A 17,834-nucleotide genomic window follows, 5' to 3' on the forward strand; every position below is an offset into this window, starting at 1 on the left:
TTCCAGTGAAATGAGGTCAAATCCAGAAGTTCGTATTTTCCAGGGATGCTGACTGTGAAATTCTGTTTCTGAAGGTGCCCCAGAGAGATGTACAAATAATTAAATACTCTCAATGGTGTTAGAGAGTGAATGACCAACTTTCGCTGATGTTTGTCCATGTCTTGCAGGCCTGACTGCAGTCAGTATGTTTTACTGATTGCTTCAACAAAGCAGCGTGGCTTTACTTCTCAGTCTAGAAATGGAGTCCTGTACTTGCCGTGTCAGAATCTGGTGCGATGGTGGCAAGTGTCATAGTCATCAAATTTAATATTAGATCATTTAGACCTAATTACTCTGTCAGCACACACTGTTTTGCAGTGAATTTATGCTTGTCTACTACACTTAAAAACATAGGCTTCATGTTCTTTCTCCTATTTTTCCCATTCTGCATAGCTAAATGCATCTCATATCTTAATTTAAAAGAAGAAAATGATAGCATGATATTTGAGACGACAGTAATTGTCTTTAAGATGTCAATAAAATTAAATGACATCTTTCTTGTACTAGCTTTTCTTAAGCTCAGGATTTCCTGTGCTCTTTCAGCTGCATTTTAATGGGCTTTCAGTTCATCATGTTACTGCACTGAAGATAATCTCCATATGGTGGAGGTGCTGCCAGACCTACAAGAAGGGCATTGCTGTACCTCAGTATCCTGGAGGTTTTTAAGAGTTGTAGCCAGTGAATTTTAAGAACTGCAAACATAATTACATCCTTGTTTCCTAAATAATGAACCTTTTCATATTTAACAATATTGCTTTCCATGTACCATAGTTTTTGAAGCTGTTATCTGAGTGAGTATTCTCTTGCTCAGAATGAATTCTCCCAGGGATACTGTATTAAATGAGGGTGAAAATAGATACCTTCAGTGTGAATGCATTGGCATTAAATTCATAACACATTACCATAATGGTAAAGAGATGGCTAAAGAAGCTTTTATCATTTTATGTTTGAAGAGTATTTTAAAAAGTATAATTGAACCAACAACCATGGCGTGATTTTAGGAATGTGTAATAACCAAAGTTCTGATTCCATTCATCTGAAAGGATTCTCCCCAAATCCCCGAAGGCCTCCTGAATTCATGTCTACATAGATCATGTTGTAATGATCCCTAATGTACTTATTATGTTTTTTCTTTTTCCTTTTTTTTTTTTTTTTTTGGAAAGGGAAGTCTGCTGGGACTTGAGCTCTTTGTACCAATATTTAGAAAAGTTCTCTTTTTTATGTATCGCTGCTCGAAATGGTTACTGCCCTCAGTTACCTTCTGTTTCAGTCTTTTGTTCAGTAGTGCTGATTTACTGATGTTAGAGAGCTATTTGTATTCTGAATATTAAATCTCTATATGTTGCTTCTGAAATTTTTTAGTCTGCTCTTTGGACAAAGACACTTCTGTCCTGATCAACAGTGATTTTAAAATCACCAGTTCCCACTGGCTTTTGTGTGCACTGGCACCTTTATGTGGTATTTAGTGTGGACTAAAGCCTCTATCAGAAAGAAGGAAGAGACTGCAGGTGGGTATCATACACTAAATGCAGTTGAGGGTTACCTCCAAGTGAGATCCTGCCATGGTGAGTGGGTGCAGAGCTCCCTGTGCTGTGCTCTGTATTCCTGTCAGCAGGAGGACTGTACTTTGAAGTAAACTGAGTAGGAAAAATTCCTTGCTTATTTCTCAGTGTAAGTAAATGCTTTTTATTTAATCAGTGAAGGTGAACAATGGTACCACCCTCTATGCACACACAATTTTTCAGCATGTGTATTTTCTTCCTGCACAGGTGGTACCTCAAACATTTCTTTGGAAGGCAGTGAAAAGCATGGTTAAAAAGAGTACCTCAAAATACCTGTCACACACAACCATAAATCTCCCTTAGACCATTGTTCTTAGCAAAACTGTAATTATACAATATATGATATTAAAATAAAGTTTGGAAACCATTTAAATTGGTGGCGCTGTGTGAAACCTCGAGATGGTAAAATAAAGAACGTTGTGAGAGCTGAGAATTATCTCAGCCTTCTCAGTTTGGATCCAACTAAATCTATCAAGCTAAGTGACAGGTGATTTATGCTAACAAGGAATTGTCTGAGAGGAAAAGAGAACTGAAAGAGAATTGAATTGGGGTAGACGTGAGTGAGGAGAGCGAGACACCTGAATTTCTCAGATGTGTCTAAGCATGTCATTGGATAGACAACAGCCAAGGGAGCAAAGAGAAATCACTGATCAAGCACAGAGGCAACTGGCAAGCAGTAACTGGAGAAAAGTATGGAGAAACTCTTTTAAGTATTCTGGACAAAAGCAGATAATGAGCATCGGCTGATTTCATTGACTGCCTTAGTGTCACTTGTGTATTTACTAAAAAGCGTTTATCTCCATACCTTCAAATCACAGCCAACAAAGCTACAGCTGAGGCACCCTGGCAGGTGGTCTGAGAGAGGCCGTGGTGAGCTGGGCAGCAGCACCTGTGTCCTCTGCAGCACGTTGCCATGCCTCCGTGCTGCTGTGTGCTCTGCAGGTCTCAGGGCTGCAGAAATGAGCTGTCCTTTTCTCTGTTCTGTCCTCTGTCGAGCTGCCATTTCCATTTCTATGTTATTTTTCTCCTGTGCTTTTTATTATGTAACTAGTGTGGTAATGCTTCGTGCGTACACAGCTTGGAGCACAGTGAATGTTTTTGAGGGAAAAGACCACCATTGTAATTTGATTGCTAACTTCTGCTGTTGGAAGAGGAGATGTTGTCCCAAGAAGCAGCCTCATGAGCTAATGATTCCAGTCCAAGCAAAGCACTTGCAGCTTTCTAGAGCTGACCTATTGCAGGGCTCAGGGGAGTCCTGCAGGTGGATAGGAAGAGGACCAAAGAGGCAGCCCACAGGCAAACTTGCTGCAGTGTGCTGCTGCTTCTGGCTGCCTGAGTCGTTGGAAGGAAGGCACTGTGTCCCTAGGAGGCAAAAGGAGAGGTGTGTAGGGAGGAGACCAGAGCCTGCTGGCAAGGAGCAGGAGGTAGTCCCTTGGCTGTTACCAGTAGTTCTGGGAAAGGGACAGAGGAACTGGTTCCTTGCAGGAGGGCTGCAGTGAGCTGCCAGCAGAACTAAGCTGATGTCAGTGATGTTAGGGATGTGTTTGTCAACTCAAAATACGTTAAAAAACATTTAACTCTGAGATTTTTTGTTTTTTGCATTTTCTTTTCATCAAAAGCAGTGAATATTCAGCTTGTTGAGAGGTTGGATATGAAAGCTCATCTCTGGTGCAGCTGCCATTTATTCTGTTGCACAGTACCTTTTCCATTTTGTGGTGATTTCAGATGTGAAAAAAATCATCGTGTTTCAGCCAAGCTGCTTCTTTTTCTCCTTTATCATTTTTTAAACAATCTTTGAAATTCTGGAATAAAAAGCTGAAAGAAATGTCAGAGCTGAACAGATCCAGTTCATACACTTTGGTTCCAGCACTGCATAATTAGATCTTCTGCAAACGTAATTAAATCTCCTTTTAGTGCTGTTCAGCCCTGCCTACCGATTTCCATGTGGTTATATAATAAAAGCTGTATTGTTGTGTAATTACATCAGCAATGTTGGTTGCTTGAGCTGACATCAGGTTGCTTGCTTGAAGATGCAGCATTTGAAAGAGAGAGAGCATTTATACTCATATCCTTCCCTGTGTGCTTTGATATGTGCACTGTTCACCTGTGCTCATCTGATGAGTGTTTCTATGTAATTACTGCAATTTAAGACCCATTTAATTATAACTCATTACATTTATTTTAATAATAAGTCCAAAGAATATATATTTCTGCAGTCTGTATAATGAATTCTTTTTATGGTAACAAGTGAATTTCTCTTTTCAGTAATGATGGTTACATTCTGGTAATTTACTGAGCTTAATAGGAATATTTCTTGTCACAGACCTTAAAAATAACTTTTTGGGTGTATTGGCAGTGCATTCTAATGCTACTTATTCATATAATTTGTCTTCGTGGTGCCACTCTTCTGTGACTCTTACTGTCATGCTATAGATCTGTTAGACGTTAAAACCATCTGGGAATGTCTTAATTGATTATTCTTGTGCAAATATTAGATAGAGAATTATAGCAGTAAATTCCATCTTCAGCTTTTGCAGTAACTGCTCATGCTTTAGTCCTTTGTATGAAACACTGATTTTCTTAAAACGTTTAAGATGATTGTAAGGAAGGCTGACAGGCGTAGGGCCTGGAAGTTGGTGCAAGTGTCTATTTAATATTCATACTTAGGAAGTTTGTGTAAGAAAGTTGTGCGTATATAACTTGTAGCCTTCTGCATTGGTTACTGTGCCAGTGTATGTTTTGTGTATTTATAAGGGAACAGAAATCCTTTTGCTGCCAGTGTAGATGCCATTTTCTGTTTGCGTGTGGTTTACAGCAAAGATGATGCATTTTCCCTTATTCTGGAAGAGCTGATTGTTGTACAGCAGCATGTTATCTGCCGAAGCTGGGAGACAGCAAACACTGCACATAGTCTCTGTATAAACTATTATAACTACCCAGATTCTGACATATTCCAAAGATTTTGACAGTCAGCAGTTTACCTGAAGCTGAGCTGGAAGCAGTTTATTTCACAATCAGATCTCCAAAAGACTGCTGTCTTCTGAGGCTAAGAATGAAACAGGGTGAGCATCTGCAGCTGTATTGCTGCTCCCTGACCTGGGGGGCCGTGCAGGGTGAGGACTGAGAGCTCCATGTGGATGCAGCCAGGGAATAGGATGGCTGCAGGACAGATCTGGTCCCAGATCTGTTATACCCCTCAAAAATTGCAGTATCTGCTGGAGTTGACATGTTGTTGTCTTTCTTTCAACTTACACTTGCTTCCCATGGCTGCAATCCTGTCTTGTTCAAAAGGACCCTGCAGCACCTACCTGTGTGTCAGCTGGCTTTGCTTTTGTCTGTGACCAAGTTACAGAATGTGAGTCAAAATAATAGTCCTCAATAGTTTGCAGAGACCAGAAGGGATGCCCCTACATAACTGTGTAGTGTTGGAACACAACTTTGAATCGTCTTGATTCAAAGAGACTCTGAATCTTCTTGAAGTTGTATTTTCCAGTCTTGCCATAGCATTGTCTGCTGAAGAAAATGGTAGACAGCCTTGAGAGCACACATACATAACATATCTCCAGCAAAGATCAAGAGAACTATCTAGTAGTTGTCTGGTAATTATTCAGGCCTTAGGACATCATTTTCTTGGAAATACACACAGGGCAGAATTGGAAATAGCTATAATAAATTATTCATTTCAAGGAAATTAATATGCTAGCTACAAAAATAATCACTCTGAAATGCAAATATAGTTAGAATGGTTTAGTTGGTTAGATATTGATAATTAATATTTATGGAAGTATAGGTTGTCATCAAAGTTAGCTTTGAATACACTGCTTATTCCACTTCAAAATTAAGTCTGTGTGAATTTGTAAATACAAATTGTGCTATTTCCTACAAATGGTTTTAGATGCTAATTTTAATTTTGACCTAAATGCTTATTCTGTTTATATTTCTAATTCTCCAAGGTATAACTAGTGTTTCATCTGCTGTACAAATAGACATTATGATTGCAGAAATAGAACAGGAAAAAAATTGGAAATCAAAATGCTGAAAAGATAAAATTTGTGTTTTTAAGTAAAGTGTGATGAATAAAAACATTTATCAGCTGTGTGACTCATGTAAATGCTGTGACTAAAGTAATTCTTTGTACTTCATTTGTGCTACTGCCTATATATACAGAAGTCATTTTATTATCAGCTAGTTTGGGACAGAGGACAAAATAATAATGTTATCTCTTCAGGACAAGAGTGCTCCCTGATCTTTGAATTCTGGCTACTGGGGATAACCAGAAAACTGCTCAAATGTATCTTAATCCTGTCAAGAAAAAAAAGGCAGGTGCGTACTTTGGGTATGTAAGGTGAAGATGAGTTCAGTTAGGAATTGCTGTATAGCATTATTCCTATAAAGCTTCTTTTCTTCATAGTAAATATTTAGTGATACAGTTGAGTCTAAATGGAAAATAGTGAGTTCTACGAGATAGCATGATTTTAGTCTCCCAAATGCTTGCGCTGAGAATTATGTAGGTTAAAATCATGGATGTATCTCTGAACAGTAGCTTAAGTTTCTCTCTCCAGACTGTAAAAACTGAAGACAAAAGGGGAACTGTTCCTGGCTGTGCTCTCAGACCTTGGTCTTTCCTCAGTTCACTTGCAGGTCAGTTCCATGGCATAGGACTTATTAGGGGACTCTGGGAGGTGTTACACTTAGGATCATATGAGTCTGTCACCCCATGAGCACCTGAAGTGCTCCCAGAGCTGTATACATTTACAGTCTGATTGAAAGCTAAACAAATATTCCTTTTATTGCATAAGGAGGAGTCCTAAATGTTTGTAAATCTTCAGCTTGGTACGAAGGCCCTTACTCAGTAATGCCTGTGTTAAACCAATATGTGCTTTGATTAGGACAGTCAGCCAAGTCAGCGTTCCGCCAGCTGTGGGGTGCCACTCCACTTGCTGAGGAATGTCAAAGGACCTGAAATGTAGTAGGAAAAGCTTTAGAAGTGTTTGAAATATTCTACCAACTATCTCAAAGTTCACAAGCAGATAGAAACAGATGAGCTGAAAGGGGCTTGTATTTTCAGAGTCTGAAAAATACTGATGTAAGGAATTCTTAAGCAGCTCCGTTCCTCTTTATATTCAAATTGCTAAAGAAGGGTATTTGAACTTCTTTTCTGTGCAAGGAAAAACACAGCGAATCTGGTGGATATTTTTATTCTAATTTAAAAGAGCATAGAGCACCAGGGGAATGTGTGGGAAAGCAATATTATGAAAGCGTGTAATCTATTTTTGTCTAACCTTTAATGTAGTGTAGTACGTGAAAATGAGTGGAAAGGTAGTACCTGCAGTCTCTGAATCACTTCATTATCAACACTGACTTGCGTGATTTGAAATTGCTCTCCTTATCCACGTTCTGCCTCTTCCCTTATCTGTAGCTATAATGGATGCCTGGATACACCTAGCGATGCAGGTGATGGTGCTGCCACTTTTACCTTTCACTAATATTTCTTTCCAGGCTCTTTTTTACTGCTGATCCTTTGCTTTGTGAAAATTTCTTCCTATTCTTCTGTACTTTCTATAGAGGATACCAAATATTTATTTTTCCTGTGTTTCATTTATCTGGCCTTATTTTATTGTGTTGCACATAAATGATGCTGCAAATTATTAGGAATGTGGGGGATAACTTCTGTTCACAAAAAGCAAAACTTAGCCTTTTGAATATTCCCTGACTTTGTCTTGAATTACTGTTTCCCATTTTAGTTGTATTAGTCAGATTACTAGCCAAAATGAATGTTATCTTATATTTTTATGATCTCAATAATTAGTTTTCTGGATTTGCACAGTGTCCTGACTCAGAGTTCTGGGTTAGAGTTCCTTTCCTCTGCAGCCTCCCTCACTGCTGCACTTGTGTGTTTCCAAGCTCCTTCCTCTGACAGTAATCTATTTCTACCCTGGGATGTGTGTGTTTGTCTCCTCTGACTCATCTGGTGTCTTTTGTAGTGGGAATATGAGACAAAGAATACGAACTGCTTTTAGTATGTGAGAAGGCAGAAGCCTGCAGTCCAGTACAGTTAGCCTTAAGAGGAAAAGGAAAAAAAAGTGAGGGAAATGAAGAGCAAGAGAGAGAAATTGCTCTGGGAAGCCTCCCAGATTATACATCTGCCCCTGTAATTCGAGCTGGGATTTAACACAGAAGTAGTGAAGTTGATTGAGTAACTTAACGGTGCAGAATAATCTCCCTTTTTTGGTGACGTGTTTTTGAATCCCTCCCTCACAAACCAACCCTGTCACCCCGAATGTTTGAATGCTGCTTAGCATACTTGCTAAATATAAAAATTAAACACCTGCATGGTTGTTATGCACAGCTGTACCCATCTGCTGAGCTTGCCACTTGCTTTGATTAAGAGCAGGTTAAGAGAGGCTTTAATTAAAGAAAGTCCGTAACACAGTTAAGCATCCACCTCTTCAGCTTCTTTCCTTGATTATACATTTTTCTGCTTTTCTCCTTGCAAATGACAAATTATTGGCTCCAGAAAAGGTACAATTTAATAATAACAATAGATAATCATTTTCCAGCTTAAATATAGATCATCTAGACAGCGTGCTTAGACTGGCACGTCAGCTGTGATTCTGTGAAGCAGTGGTTATTCCTCCAAGTGGGGTGCAGGGCTAACAAAGTGCTCTTGTTAGGCAGGTGCTGTTTGCTAGTGCAGCGATATCAGGATTCTGAAATATTGTGCTGTTCCCACGAGTAATAAACATAGTTCTCTTTTAACTGTAGTTATCTGTGATTAGTATAGAAATATGTATTCTGTGCAGAGGTGCATCAACCAGGAGAAAAGTTCCCCATAATTTTGTCATAAAGGGGACATTTCACAGTGGAAGCAAGACAGCCCAATGACATTGCAGAGTTACACCTCTTAATACTGTAATGGCACTGAGGCAAATGGCCTCGGTTCAATCCCAAATGAACGTTGGAGAAGCACCACCTAATCAGTACGTGCTCTTGAGTTGCAAACTTTCTTCCTTCAAATAGCTGCGACTCAGTAAATTTGCATCTTAATGAAAATTAGCTATATTGAAGTAAACAGTGATAAAATGCATGTAATAATTGCTATGTGTGGTTAATACAGATATTCTTTCTGTAGCACTCTTCTCCTGATTGCGGTTACTACCCGTGGTAGTTTGCAATGAGAGCAGTAATCAGTGATACATTTGAACAAAAACTAAACATTTTGTGTGCATTAGGATCGTGAAACTTAGTGCGGGGCTTGGGGAGATGTGGTCTATCTTGTTGTCAGCGCCCTGAATTTTACAAATAAAGGAAAAGAAAATGGCAAAAAATTGCACATGCTGAGCTGTAAGTGACTTCTGAGTGCATCCTGGTGATTGTTTTTTATGAAAGGAGCTAAGGGATGGGGAGAAGAAAACATACACCCAATAGAGCTCCTGCATGTAAGAAGAGTAAAAAACACATGGTGAATTAATAGAAATCAAGTTCCATCATATCAAAATTAACAGAAGACAAGCCTACAGCAGAATATTTGATCTCCCATCACAGAAACTGGTAGATCTCTGGCAAGTTGGAGAAGTTGTCATTCCATGATGCTACTGGACTCATAAGCTGTTAAACAGAGCAGGGAAACTTAAGCTGCAGTATTTTCTACCAGCTTTCTTGTTGAAATCAGCTGACCTATGTTTCATTCAAAATGACTGAAGGAATTTATGTATGTTCTGAGAGTATATCTGACATCGATTCCTCAGGGAGGGGTAGGGACGGGAAGGTGTGAACTACAGCAAACCTAGAGAACTTCTTCCAAATGAAACTGTTCTCAAAAATATGTACTAAATCTATCTGAATTGCACAAGAAAATAGCTGATAATTTAATTAAGCTTCATGTGTTATTTTGCTTGTTTGGAAAATACTAGGGAACATATGCAGATAGAATGTAAAAAAGAAAGAAATGACATATATGTCCAGGATGACTTGCTGCTATTTCAGAGGTGTTCGTCCAGTTTTCCGAAGGAAATAAAGTGATACAAAGAACTCCTGTAGGGCACTTACAACAGGGGCGAAGTTTTGCGCGGAGGCGGTGTTCAGAAAGAGAGAATGAATTAACAGAACAAACCTTGCTAGGATTAGTGAAATGAGGAATAAAAGGAATTATTCCAGACTTCACTTTTCAGTTGAATGGCAGCCAATTTTTGAATTATTCATGTTAAAAGAATACGTAGCTTTATGTTTGAAATATATTGATTTTTACCTCTTTGTCTTTTTGGCATTTATTTTTAAACTTGAGTGTGATTTTTTTCTCTTTTCCTAGCACATTTCCATATACAGGCCCAGAAAACAAAAGCTGGAAATGAAAGCAGGAAAAAAATAGGCTATGAAAGTCGATCTTAAACATGGGCAACATGTGGAGCCCCAGCCACGTCCCTATTAATTAAAATTTTATCTGGCCACTTCTTGTCCAGGGTGAGACTTATTTGAGACATGTGACAGCGCCTTCTTCAAATCATACAAGAATTTTATGTATGTAAATATAAAAAAAGAATTTTAAAACTGCTGTCTGCATTTTCTGTCCAGGTTGTAAATGACCCTTTCCTCAATAAATCTTGGTATCTTCCTAGAATTTCAAATTGAGTTATTGCTATATTGTAATAAATATTGTCTTTCTGACCTTCTTAGCCTATTGAAATAGTGCTTTTTGAATGAGTAGTGTTTTTAACAACGTTGCTTAGCGTTTAGCAGTGTGTATCTTTGTTAAGACTCCAAAAAGATTCCTCTTTCACATCAAAACGAAATGAAGATCTTTTCTCTTTTTCAGTACTCGTTTGTCTTTGCTCTGGGAGCTCACTAAGCCCAGGATTAGGCAGGCTCAAGTGTCCACACTGAAAAACACAAAAGAAGGAGTGTTGATCTCAGCTATCTCTCATCTTGGTTGGCACAGGGAACTTGTGCCTATTCTGAGATCTCATTCTGACCAAAACTTTTATCCTAGACATGAAAAGACTTCTATCCTCTCCAGGAAGGCCTTATTGCAGCCTTTCATCACTTAAAAGGGGCTTACAAGAAAGATTGAGATACCTTTTTTTTTTTTTTTTTTTTAAATAAGGGCATACAGTGATAGAACAAGGAGTAATGTAGTAATGTTTTTAAACTGAAATAGGGTAGATCTAAATTAGATATTAAGAAGAAAGTCTTTCCTCAAAGGTGATGAGACACTGGAACAGGTTGCCCACAGAGGCTGTGGCTGCCCCATCCCTGGAAGTGTTCAAGGCCAGCTTTGGACTCTGACCTGGTGAGGGGTGTCCCTGCTCATTGCAGGGGTTTGAAACCAGATGATCTTTACTGTTTGCAGGAGCATCACTCTTCAGCACTTGTTACAGTATTCAGTTTTCTCAATAATCTGGAGAAAAGCATGCACCCCAACTGCAAATGGCTGCATTTATCAACAAAGCTATTTATAAAAAATGGACATTATAATATCAATCAAGATGACAATTTTTACAAAATTGACCTTTGTAAGTAAGAGACAACAGGGTGAAAGTCACTTTGCATTCTGAGTAACACTGCTAAACTGCAGTGCAGATATTCCAGCCACTTTATCAGAGCATGCACAAATGATGTGGGGTGTGATTTGGATGATAAGAAAAATCTTTGTATGGCCTTAAAGCTCCAAAGACTGACCTGAAAATAGAGATTCTTTTTTAACTTCAAATGTTACTGCCTAATAATATTGCAATATTACTGTATTCTTTGAAATCACGTTCCAGGTTTATAGCACTTTCTAATGATTCTATATTGATTTAGCATCAAAATTTATCAAAATAGAATAATAGGGAAAATCCAAAGGTTATGTCCTCTGAGAAAAGCTGGGTTTGTGTCTATCATATTCCCATCCACTAGCAAAATCCTGCCCTAGATTTTTGCTGGTTTAAATGTTTTAAGTGCTTTCAAAAACAAGGCTGTGAAACGATCCAGGTTAGGGAAGAAATACATCTAGAATTCACAATAAGGTGGCCACAGTAAACTACTGAGCTAGGATCGGCAGTAGCAAGTTAATTAGTCTGTGCCCATTGCTGGTGCAGGTGATGTGATGAAACTCCAGGCTGCAGCTGAGTTTATGCAATTCATCATCCCAACAGTAGTTCTGTCCTGCAAATTGCAATGCTCGATGGTCCTGAGCTAAGCTAGCACAAAGACATGCTTTTACTGGGAAGGGCAGTTCAGGCACTTGAGCTTCAGGAGAGCCTTGCTGGTTTAGCTTGGTCCTTGTATGTTGTATTCATTTCCTATTGATTCTGTCTAACTCAAAATTACTACTTGTTTTGATTGATAATCTGTTGTCCAAAAATTAATTGTACACAACTCTCCTCCCTGGTTCACTGCGTTTTTCTGTAATTTTACAAAGTTATTTCAAAATTTGAATTGTCTTGAAAAGTCTATTAATAGAGGAGGTGATCAGAACTAACAGCATTATCTTCTAGCAAAATAGAAAAATGTATCTTTAATTCTGGATGAGTGCAGGGGAACTGTTGATTGAGCACCTGGAGGAGGCGTGTGGCCAGCCCAGGCAGTGCAGGCCAATTGTTTGCACCTGTGCTCTCATAGATCAGAAGGGGTGCAGCAGCCCTGGGCTCATAGAAGGGCTGGCCCCCAAAGGGAGAGCATCTCCTGGACCTAGGCTGCTTCCTATGGAGGAGTGCTACACAGCCAGAGAGCCCCTTCACCAGTTGGGTGAGTTTGACTCTTCTTTTATGCTTTCATGTATTGGCCTGCCTGTGAATACTTTACCAGTATCACCAAGAACCTGTCAGAAGCAATTTTGCTTCTTCGTGAGCAGAACAATGAGGAAAAGAAAAAGATTGTGAGCACACTAAGAGGAGAAGGTTTTCATTCCAGGTGTGTTGTACCTTAGTACTATGATTCAGCAAATGGCATAGGGCTCTGTAAACGTGCTTGTTTGTTGTCTGAGATCTGCAGGTCAGTGAAATGTCCAGTGTCTTTATTCAGCTTGCTTGGTTGTTTCTTTTTTGTCTAAACTGTCTCTGCTAGTTATTATAGTTATTATACCAGCCACCAAAGAATGGATGTCTTTTCTGAAGTGTATACAACAGGTGTGAACCAAATGCCATCCTGTGCCCTGAACAGGAGAGGAGCATAAACCTCAATGATTTATTTCTCTGATACTTTCACTGCTTTCATTCTTTAAGGTTTTTGTCATTCCTGTTCCATTTGAAGAGATGTAGTCCCTCTAACTCTTGGCTTAACTGATGGTGTTTCACTTCTATCAACAGTGCCTATATCTACTGTTTTTCTTTTCCTTTTGTGGGCTGTATTTTTATGTGATGTTTCAGATTAGTAGATGGACTGGATGATTTGTGGGGTTTTTAAGGTTTATAGTACTATGTTTCAATAAATAAAGAGCTTGTCTGTGTTTTTGAACACACTGAAGGAATACATCTTTGGGGGAAAAATAAGCTGATATATTTGTAAGGTGGGAAATGCTGCCATAATGCATAGGCTATTCAGCAGTAGCAACAGGTCCAGTGCAAGAGTTAACCTTAGACTCATAGCAGTTAGAGAAGAATGAACTTTCCATTATTTGTGTCTGAATGTCCACCCCAGAATACAATCCTGGCATTCAAATCTGTGTTTCTTTCATTGTGATTTCTTAGCAAGTATTTATTTGTGCTAAATTGAAGCTGTATGATAGCGTGCTGAATTGTTGTTCTGCTTCACACTACTCGCTGGAAGGAACTTTCCACTACTTTTGGTTTTGATGAAATATCTATGATATTCTGTCATACTTCACGTGGGTTGAGTAGAAAACTGGTGGAGGAGGGGATTGATTACTTGTATGCTGTGAACTTGGTTATGTTGTTGCATCATCTAAATGAAAAGCAGGGAAAATATGCTGTTTTCCTCATGTAAAGAAAAGGCCTGTATTGAAATCCTAGTAGCAGATATATAGCAGTGCAGAGATCACAAGGCTGCCCACAGGTAAGTTTGTTGGTTGGCTGTTTGCAGGAATTTTGGTGAAATTTGCATGCTGAAGGACTCACATCCAGTTGTCTGTGACCCACTCCAAGACTGTTTCTAGCCTGCCATGGCCTGAGTGCATAAGAGTAGGATTGCTTTCACAGAAACAATGCTTGGTTGACAGCCAAAGTTTGCTGAGAGGACTTCTATGCAAACAAAATCAATCCCAATGAAAGCAGAAAGGGTAGAGAAGGGGAAATAGTGTAGCCGGGAGCATGGCTTGCAGGCTTGTTATGGCACAGTGTGTTTCACCAGCTGTATCTTGTTGGTAACTGTTGTCAGCTGCCTGATGGTCCGTCCTCATCAGCGCTGCCTGTGGCTGTGCACAGGAATGAAAGTGAACTCCACTTATTTGTCACTCCAGTACTGGCAGCTCTTTCCTGTTGAGCTCACCTCATATTAAGAGACATTAAGTGAAGACACCAGAAGCGCGGTTCCAGGCTGCTGGTGTTATCTACCTGTTTTTTGCTGTGTTTTCCTCAGTCAAGGCTGGCTTCAGAAAATATTTGGAGAGGAGAACATAAGTTTAACACTTCAAATTAACTTTGAAATATATAAAATTAAATATGATGCTGTTTTGAGAAAAATGCCACCCATGTTTTCTTAATAAATAATGTCTGTTCCCCTGCTCAGTGCAAAGGTGCACAGTGCCAATAGAAACAATTACTTTGTTCTAATTCAATTTGAAAAATGACTTGCAGGCAAACAAGCAAGCAGTTTAGTAAGACTGACATAAGTGGGAGTTTACTTTGGTTAGACAAGGATCCAATCTAAAGCTATGAGGTTTCTACAGTGCACCTGAGACCCACATAGATGTTGCAAAAGATTTGAATTAAAAAAGTGTTCTAAACTGTTTATTTAAAATCTGCTGTTACTAAGAAATAGTACCAGTGTAAAAAGATAGTCATAATAGACTTTTTTCCCCAAACTAAGTTCAGTTTATCTTGAGTTTTTTCTATCACCGATCTCATATTCCATCCAGTTTTGCCCTTAACATAAAAGGTGAAGGATAGCAGAGAGCATGCCCTACTTCCCACATCTGGAGGCTGGGGCTGGCACCAAGCGCTTCACTTGGACTGTGCCACTGCAATTCCTGGCAATTAGGTGCTTGACCACTTTAATACTTGATGCAGACTGGATTCATAGGGACTGATGGTTTTGAAAGCTTACCCTTGGCTGTGTTGAACTCCGGGGGACTGGGAATTAACCTTGGAAATACTTCAAGTCTGCTTTCTTATAAACTCTTCGGCAGTTCAGACTCTCTTGTTTGTAGGACAAACTGGGGTATAATAATGAAGAAAACATGCACTGTTTCAAAGTGACTTTTTAATACTTTGTCTGTTTCCTTTTAAAAATGGGAATAGAAAGGCTTTCCTGTGCAAGGAGCTGAGGGTGTGGGAGCTGCACATGGAATTGATGGCATGCCATCTTTTCTTCTTTCCATACTCCTTCATGCAGTGTCTGCAGTCGTGGTTAAAGACGTCCTCTTTCCCCCACCTCTCCCAAATGAGCTAGTTATAAGTTGTGGAGAGATGTCAACTAAACCCAAAGGGAACCTGCTGTGATAGTTTGGAGAGCTGAAAACTGCCTTATTTATCCTGACACAATGTTAATCAGCTGTCCGGTGCAATCAGTTACCTGTCACCCTTATTAACAATTTAATTCTCCCTATGAAAAAGGGAGGGAGAGGATGACAGATATATATAGTTCACTCCACGACCTCTCCTCTTGTGCTGCCAAGGAGAGGCTGCTGCTGCCTCCAGCACAAGCCCAGAGAGTGTGCTGACTGCAGGAGGTTAATGAGGAGCCCACATGGACTCAGGGAATATACTGCAACTTGTGTGCTAACTTTCTTTTTGGGTGGCACGGCACTGTTAATATCCTTTTATCTGTATCTATCCATAACCATGAGGATATCTGCATTTTTCCCATTCTCTGCTTGCTGCAGTATTTAGTTGTGCAATGAGAAAAAGTACTTTTAAGCAAAAATTGCCTTCCTGAACTGCCAGTGCAGGTTTAGTTGAACTCTAATAAGTGATTTTGCAGACAGGTTCTTAATTCATTGGGATAAATCATACCTGCTCTTAATACAAATAATGCAGCATTTGTGTGAGATTGAAGAGTAAAGGCTTTGAGCTAGGCTGAGTAGAAGGAAAATGCAAATATATGAGTTCAAATAAATTGCAAAAACAGTGATGTAAAGAGGACGAAATGGAAATATACAAAGAAATTAGCAGATAAGATTGGATACTCACAGAAAAGCAGATCTGAATGCAGAGGAGCTCAGTGATTGTTATGAGAGGGGCAGCAGTGTCTGAGGCAGAAGTGAGAGGAATGGTAGCAGATACAACAGGAACAGATGCCCAAATAGCAATAGCAGTAATATCTCCTTCCAGTGTGCACCCAAACCACTCATTTAGGGGCAGCCAAATAGACTCTTACAGAGCAAACAGGCCATTATGGTCTATCGTACCAATATGTATTTGGGTAAATGTTGATGCTCAGAGGCACGGTGAGGCAGGAGTTGCTGCGTGCTCAGCAGCCCTGCGGCTGTGCTGTTGGTTAGCAGCAGCCCTTTCTGCGGGGCTGACATTTGTTCCTATTGATAAGAGGCAGTAATCAAACCACTCCAGAAGTTCCAACTGCTCTTTTAGTTTTGTAGTCATTAGTTTTCGGGTCAGTCAGTCTGTTTGTTTGGGTGTTTTTTGTTTTGTTTTTTTTATAAGGGCAAGTAGTTAGAAGCCACTAAATCTACCTGTTTAAAGGATGAATGCATTCTGTATATTTCCTAAACTCCAGGGCAGCTTTCATAGCCTGCACTGAAGTGCAATGCCAGTAAATAAATAAATAAATTGCAGTTGTCTCTTTGGTGTAACAAGTGTTAAATTTTTAATCCACTCCCGCATTTTAGAATCTTAATTCATTGCTTTTATTTGGGAAAGGGGGGCAGTAATCAAAACCCCATACTTTTCAGCATGAAAATCACAAGGTGCTGTTGGATTTGTCTGTGTAAAATAGGAGTCGTTTCAAAGAATATTTTGCAACACCTTGATTCAGCACCTGCTGAAGCAGTGCTTAGCTCTGAAATTAGGAGTCACCAGACTGCAACAGCAGTGCTTTTTCTTCAGAGCTGTGCATGGCCAAGGCCTTAACGTCTCACGTGTCCTGCTAACCAGGCTCGTGCCTCTCTGCTGGGGGCATCTTCCTGCACATGCTTCCTCCGGCGAGTTCTGCCCTCTGTGCATGCACAGCTTCACTGACACCGCTGAACGTGGCCACAAGTTTTTACCCACAGGTATAACCTAAAAATGTCAGATCACTTAATAATAACGATAAAGAAATTTGCCCTTGTGCAAAGATGTCTGATGGCGACTTTAACCTTGAAGTTGCATTTTACATGTAAATTCTAATTTCTAGTAAACTTGGAATTAAAATGGGGACATTGACACAGCAGAAGCACTGCCACAAAGAGAGTAAGTCACACACTTCATTGTAACAGCTTTTGATTGCCTGGCAAAGAGATGCGTAATAAATAAACATTATTTTAAAAGATTTGATAGCACAATGAATCTTTCAGTGGGGGAAAAACAGGAGAGAAAGCATTTAAAAATACATGAGTTTGATATTTGATTGTAAGTCGAGAAGAAGCAGGAACAACCAAAAAACTGATATAATGGCAGCAGGCACCAGGCTTCCAGTCTTGAATTAATGAGGTTATTCATAATACGGAGGGAGTGACAGAGTGATTAGTTAATTGCTGTGCAGAAACATACAATTAATGCACAACTGGAATTAGTGTACAGTGAATTAAACTGCTACATAATGCAAGCAACAAAAAAATGAGAAGGAAACCTTGATTGCTGATTGAAGTTGTTATTGCAGCAAAAAGTCTTTTGAAGTCACAATAGTTTAGCTATCAGTGTGTTTAATTTGCATGATCTGATTCCAACCTGTTCATAGGATTGTTGCAGCAGAGTGGTTTGTGAATTGATTGCAATCTTACGTGCAGATACACGTATGAGGATGAGGGTGCAAGAGGAAGCAAAGGATGATGATAGATAACTGTCATACGTTGTAACAGATGTGTTCTGTAATGCTCAACTGAACTACTAGATGTTCAAGCAGCCAAATGTAGTCAGCTGGGCTGGACAGGACACGTGTCCTGCCATTGGCAGAGGGAAATTGCACCCCAGGCCCAGCAGG

The 17,834-nt window shown here is 39.5% G+C and overlaps 1 protein-coding gene across 5 annotated transcripts in view; it reads left to right on the forward strand.

Moving 5' to 3' along the window:
* Positions 1–17,834, forward strand: part of VSTM2B (V-set and transmembrane domain containing 2B) — a 360,933-nt gene that overhangs the window by 266,449 nt on the left and 76,650 nt on the right. The window contains exon 1 of one of the 5 annotated variants that reach the window (XM_090149981.1): positions 12,309–12,326. The exons of the other annotated variants lie outside the window; for them this stretch is intronic. The gene's annotated coding sequence lies outside the window, so the exon portion shown is untranslated. Of the gene's footprint in view, positions 1–12,308; positions 12,327–17,834 lie in introns of those variants that run through there. 5 annotated transcript variants of the gene reach the window in all.

This window comes from Phasianus colchicus, chromosome 13 (genome assembly GCF_987193195.1).
Source record: "Phasianus colchicus chromosome 13, bPhaCol1.hap1.1, whole genome shotgun sequence".
Taxonomy (NCBI): Eukaryota; Metazoa; Chordata; class Aves; order Galliformes; family Phasianidae; genus Phasianus; species Phasianus colchicus.